General features: G+C 40.4%; 1 protein-coding gene across 7 annotated transcripts in view; it reads right to left on the reverse strand.

Moving 5' to 3' along the window:
* The window catches only part of Fam229b (family with sequence similarity 229 member B), a 19,032-nt gene that overhangs the window by 8,631 nt on the left and 4,242 nt on the right, over positions 1 to 6,159 (reverse strand). For 4 of the 7 annotated variants that reach the window (XM_031347789.1, XM_031347786.1, XM_031347790.1 and 1 more), the window contains one exon: positions 2,205 to 2,306. The exons of the other annotated variants lie outside the window; for them this stretch is intronic. The gene's annotated coding sequence lies outside the window, so the exon portion shown is untranslated. The remainder of the gene's footprint in view (positions 1 to 2,204; positions 2,307 to 6,159) is intronic. 7 annotated transcript variants of the gene reach the window in all.

The following is a 6,159-nucleotide window of genomic DNA, read 5'->3' on the forward strand; positions in this document are numbered from 1 at the left end:
CACCTGTTTGATTGTGTTTTCCTGTAGTTCTTTAAGGGATTTTTGTGTTTTCTTTTGAAGGGCTTCTACCTGTGTTTACCTGTGTTCTCCTGTATTTCTTTGAGGGTGCTATTTATGTCTTTCTTAAAGTCCTGTATCATCACCATGAGAAGTGATTTTATATCTGAATCTTGCTTTTCCGGTGTGATGGTGTGTCTAGGACTTGCAATGGGGGGAGTATTGGGTTCTGATGATGCCATGTAACCTTGGTTTGTGTTGCTTATATTCTGAAGCTTGCCCCGCACCATCTGGTTATCTCTAGTGCTCCCTGCCCTTGCTAAATCTGACTGGAGTCTGTCCTTCCTGTGGTCCTGGTTGTGTTAGAACTCTTTAGAGTCAGGCTGTCTCTGTGACCCTGTGATTCTGTGATCCTGTGGCCCTGGGCTTGTTAGAGCACCTGGGAGTAGAGCTTTCTCTGGGTGTTTTGGGACTGGCTGCGGAGCTTGTGCTCAAGGTCTGCTCAGGGCACCAGCCCAGAGAGGCTGGAAGAAACCTGAGCCACTGAGCTGGCAGAGTTCCAGTGTGCCTGGTCCTGCTGGTCCCAGTTACTCCCGATATTTGGACAGATGTTGTGTCCTGTTAATTTTTCCTTAAAAATTTTTTTTTAAGATTTATTTATTACTATATGTAAGTATGTGTAAGTAGCTGTCTTCAGACACACCAGAAGAGGGCATCGGATCTCTTTACAGATGGCTGTGAGCCACCATGTGGTTGCTGGGATTTGAACTCAGGACCTTTGGAAGAGCAGTCAGTGTTCTTACCCGCTGAGCCATCTCTCCAGCCCTCCTTAAAATTTTTAATGCATATAACAGTAAAATTCTTGCATGGCTGTACATGTGTACAACCCATGAGAAGTTGAAGCAGGGTGATCACAAGTTCCAAGCCAGTGAGACTGTCTCAAAAGCAAAACAAAGCTGGGTGGTGGTGGCGCATGCCTTTAAACCCAGCACTGGGGAGGCAGAGGCAGGCGGATTTCTGAGTTCGAGGCCAGCCTGGTCTACAGAGTGAGTTCCAGGACAGCCAGGGCTACTCAGAGAAACCCTGTCTTGAAAAAAAAAAAAAAGAAAAAAAGAAAAACAAAAAATATTTCCCTTTGACCTATAAGTTGTTTATATTGTTTTTCAAATATCTGAGAATTATTTAATTCCTTTTTTGTTTGTTTTGAGATGGGATTTCATTATGCAAGCCTGCCTGCCATGTTCTCACTGTGTAGACTAGGCTGACCTCAAACTCAGAGAGACCCAACCACCTCTCCATGTAGACTAGGCTGACCTCAAACTCAGAGAGACCCACCCACCTCTCCATGTAGACTAGGCTGACCTCAGACTCAGACAGACCCACCCACCTCTCCATGTAGACTAGGCTGATCTCAGACTCAGACAGACCCACCCACCTTTCCCTCCAGACTAATTTTTCTTTTACTTTCCCTGTATCATGTGTGTCTGTTTGGGTATATTCCAGAGAGGTTATTCCTTTATATTATGTGTATCATGTGTGTCTGTATGGGCCTGGGCATGCCAGAAGAGGACACTGGATCCTCTGGAACTGGAGATACAGGAAGTGGTAAGCCATCTGAAGTGCATACTGAAACTCACTTCCTCCAGAAAACAGAAGTGTTATTAACCACTGAAACATCCTTAATTCTATTTTATCAGCAAGTATCTCAAATTACCTGAATTTTTAACTGACTTTGTGACCACAATGTGGACTCCCTTAGCAATGTTCATAGGTTAAAGGGGGGATATGTGGCGAGAAACCCTGGGAGACATTTTTTAATTTTTATGGTATTCCTTCAAATGACTTTATATGCCACTTTATATTATAAAGGAATCTAATAAAATAATATTTTATTTGTCCTGTTGCCATAATAAAATATAAAAGCAAAATAAAATTAAAAGCTGACTTTATTATATTTACTTGTAATCCTTGTAGTTACTTGCTGTGAGTGATGCAACATGTTTCACTTAGGAGTTATCTTTTGGGGAGATTTTTAGTGCAATAGACATATACTGATCATTTTCAGTATTTTCTATTACATGAAGTAGGTCCAGGCTTTCATCAATTTTTCCCTTTCACTGTAGGTTTTTGTATTAGTCAGGATTCTCTAGAGTCACAGAACTGATGGATGTCTCTATATATTAAGGGAATTTGTTGTGATGACTTACAGTCTGTAGTCCAACATATCCAGCAATGGTCAGCTATGAATGGGAAGTCCAAGAATCTAGTAGTTGCTCAGTCCCATGAGGCTAGTTGTTTCCGCTGGTCTTCTGTAGGTTCAAACAGAAGTGCTGGTAAGTAAATGCAAGCAGGCAAAAAAAGTGAATCTTCCTTCTTCCAGTGTCCTTCTGTATGTCTCCAGCAGAAGGTGTGGCCCAGAATAAAGGTGAGTGCCACCAACCTGGACTTGGGACTTGCTTTGTCCCAGGCTGACCTTGAACTCAGATCTCCTTGCCTAGTCTCCTGGGATTAAAGGCACGCACTACATTGTCTGGGCCTAAGTTTTTCATGGCCAATATGGCTAAAAATCCCCATGCCAAAATCCAGTCAGAAACTTGTGTCTTCCAGGCTCAAGATCTGGATCACAGGGGACCCTCCAATTCTGGATTGTAGTTCATTCCAAATATAGCCAAGATGACAACCAGGAATAGCCATTACAGTTTTCATTGAACAGGGCTAGTGGGTTATATTCATCCAAGTTTTGCATCCCTTTAATTTTTGCATGGCATTTCCATTGAATGCAAAATCCAAAGTTGACATGCTTTCTTTTCTTTCTTTGTTTTTTTGTTTTTTTGTTTTTTGTTTTGTTTTGTTTGTTTGTTTGTTTTTTCGGGACAGGGTTTCTCTGTGTAGCCCTGGCTGTCCTCTCACTCTGTACTCTCTCTGTAGACCAGGCTGGCCTCGAACTCAGAAATCCGCCTGCCTGTGCCCCCCAAGTGCTGGGATTAAAGGCGTGCACCACCACTGCCCGGCCAGTTTTGCTTTCTTTTGATTGTGTTAAATGCTTTCCAGATTTTGCTCCACTATTTCCTGACTTTCATTTCTTCCAATAAGAAGTCTGACATGGCCAGGTATGCTAACACATGCCTTTAATGCCAGCAGTTGGGAGACAGAGGCAGGCAGATCTGTATAAGTTCAAAGCTAGCCTGATCTACATAGTGAGTTCCAGGGTAGACAGGGCTATATAATCAGACTGTCTCAGAAGAAACAAGAGGAAGAGGAGAAAGAAGAGGAGGAGGGAGGAGGAGGAGGGAGAGGAAGAGGAAGAGGGAGAACTCAGATAGTATTCTTTTTACTTCTCTATGTAGTGAGTCTTTTCTCTCTGCTAGTTTATCTTTTTTTCACTGATACTAAGCAATTTGATTATAGGGCATACGGTGTCATGTTCATCTTGCTTATGTCTAAAATAAACAGACCCTTTTGAACTGTGGGTCTATAGTGTTTATTGCAGTTGGAATGGTTTCAGCCATTATTTCTCAAAGTACTTCTTGTTGTCCCTGATTCCCTGTATCTTAAGCTGTCTAAATGTGTCCCACGGGCCAGTCTCTCTTTTTAAAGGTCTACTTTCATTCTCTACTGCATTCTAGTTCCCATTGCTGCCGCTACTCTTTGGGTTCGCAATGCGTAATCTGCTCTCAATTTTTCATTACTCCCTAGACGCTGCTCTTTTTAGCTCTCAAAGTCCACTGTGGCTTTTCTTATCAGTCCTCCCTTAATCTGCCCGTCTTTCCTTTTGCCTTTTTGAACATGTAGTGTATTTGTAATAGAGGTGCCATTGTCTTGTTTACTAATTCTTTCTTGGTCTGCTGTAAGTGAGTTTTCTCCTAGTTATGGATATCTTTGCATACCAGGAAGTGTTTATCTCAATGCCAGACACTGAAAGCTTTACATTGTGGGATAATTTCATCTTTAAGTCTTCTGAGACCTTTTTGGTTTGGAACATAGAAACAGCTTGGCTTTTTGGAAGACTGGTTTTATGCTTTTAGGATATATTGCCAGGACCTTTCATTTAGGATTAATCTGTCTTTATTACTTAATTCAATAATCTATGAATTAGAAGGAGTCTTTGCTCATGATGTTGTGAATGTGAGTTGGACCCAACCTTGTGAATTAATTTACTATTCGGTATTTAAAATTTTAAATCGGTATTTTAAAAAAGAAGAAGAAAAAGAAATCCCAATTGGTGGTGTAGCTTGGTGGTAGAGCATTTGCCTGGCAATGTACAAGGCCCTGGGCTCAACTCCAGGACTGCAAGGACAGAAGGAAAAGGGGAAATTCCTTCATTTACAACAATGTGAATGAGCCTCTCAGAGACATTATGTCAAATAAAATAAGCCAGGCTCAGCAAAAGATCTACTACATGCCTCACTTGTGTGTTGAGAACTAAAAGGTTAACCATGTAAGGGAAGAGAGTAAAATGGCAATCACCAGAGGGGTATAAAGTTTCACTAGGCAGTAAAAGAAATTTTAGGAGTCTTCTGAATACCGTGAAGGTTATTATCATAAATTCAAATTGATAATTTTAAGTGTTCCTCACTACAAAAAGTATATGAGGTAATATATGTAAATTTTATCACCCAATAGCATAAACATATACCAATTGTACCCAGTAAATGTGTACAACTATTATTTGTTGATTTAAGATAACCAGCAATGAGCCAAATAATGATAGCCCATCAATCAGCCCAGATGTCAGACAGAGGATAATCACTGGTCTTAGGTGCCACTGAAACTGGAAGGCTGATAGTTTCTACAGCATCACCAAGTTAATCCTGGTTTGTGTAGACTTAGATCCAGACAGATGCTAATATAGCCACTGCACATTACTGATCGGGCAGCAGTTGACGAGTCTTACCCAAAGCCTAAAGAGCAATGATCTACATCTTCCTCTTTCAAACAGGGTCTCACTATGCAGCCTTGACTGGCCCAGAACTCACTCGGTAGACCAGAAGGACTCAAACCCACAGAGATTCTACCCTCTACCTCCCAAATGTCAAAATATAGGGAACTGTCACCATGCTGGCCTGTAAAAAAAACCTTACAGAAAACTGTAAAAAACTGTAATTCAGATCATCTAGCTTAAGTGCTATTAAAAAAAAAAAGTTGGGAAGCAAGCCTATTAACATGGTATCTGCTGCTGACGGTCAAGTTACCCAAGAGATGGATTCAGAAATGACAGTGTGCCACAAGAGTAAATGTGGATATGTGATCACAAAGTCAAATTTTATGTATATGACAACTTGGAAAGCCATAGATTTATGATTTTCCTCTCTTTACACCTCTGTAGAGGATTTTCAGTGACACTCAGTACTGAATATGTTAAGAGAGTGTGGCTTTCTAAACTGTGAAGTCACGTAACCAAGTGAGACAATTGCAATCATCAACAGTTTCTGAACACACAGCAATCACTTAATGAATCTGACACATATCTGCCAGTGCTTGCATATGTAACTTCACTGAAGCCTTGGTTCTGAGTACACAACACACACGCACACTTTGCACACTACCAAGACACACAATGCCAGAACATCTCAGCTCAGATTTGAGATTGTAGGTTATTAACTTCAGTGTGTTATATGTGTAAAATTTTCTGCTTCTTATAGAAATTTTATGGTGTAATTATACCAAACAATGATTTTTACTATTTCCTATTGCCATCCCTCAGCATGTATCAAATAAGTATATTTTTTGAATTGCACCATGCCAGAATGTTTGACTTCTACAATTGATGTTTTAGTTGCTAACTTTGATTTAATTTTGTAATTATTAACTGAATTTTTAAAGATGTATTCATTTATGTATATGAGCATTCTATTTGCACATGTGCCTGCATAACAGAAGAGCTCATCAGACAGAAGAAGACGTCAGATCTCATTATAGATGTCTATGAGCCACCATGTAGGTGCTGGGAATTGAACTCATGACTTCTGGAAGAGCAGCCAATGCTCTTAACAGCTGAGCCCTCTCTCTAGCCCTATTAACTGAATTTTTCCTTGGGATTAGGACAGACTTTCCTACACATGCTGAAACATTACAATCAAATATAAAGATGTGCCCTATTGAAATGCAAATCAAAACAACCCTGAGATTCCATCTCACACCAGTCAGAATGGCTAGAATAAA

This window comes from Mastomys coucha, unplaced genomic scaffold, assembly GCF_008632895.1.
Source record: "Mastomys coucha isolate ucsf_1 unplaced genomic scaffold, UCSF_Mcou_1 pScaffold3, whole genome shotgun sequence".
NCBI lineage: Eukaryota > Metazoa > Chordata > Mammalia > Rodentia > Muridae > Mastomys > Mastomys coucha.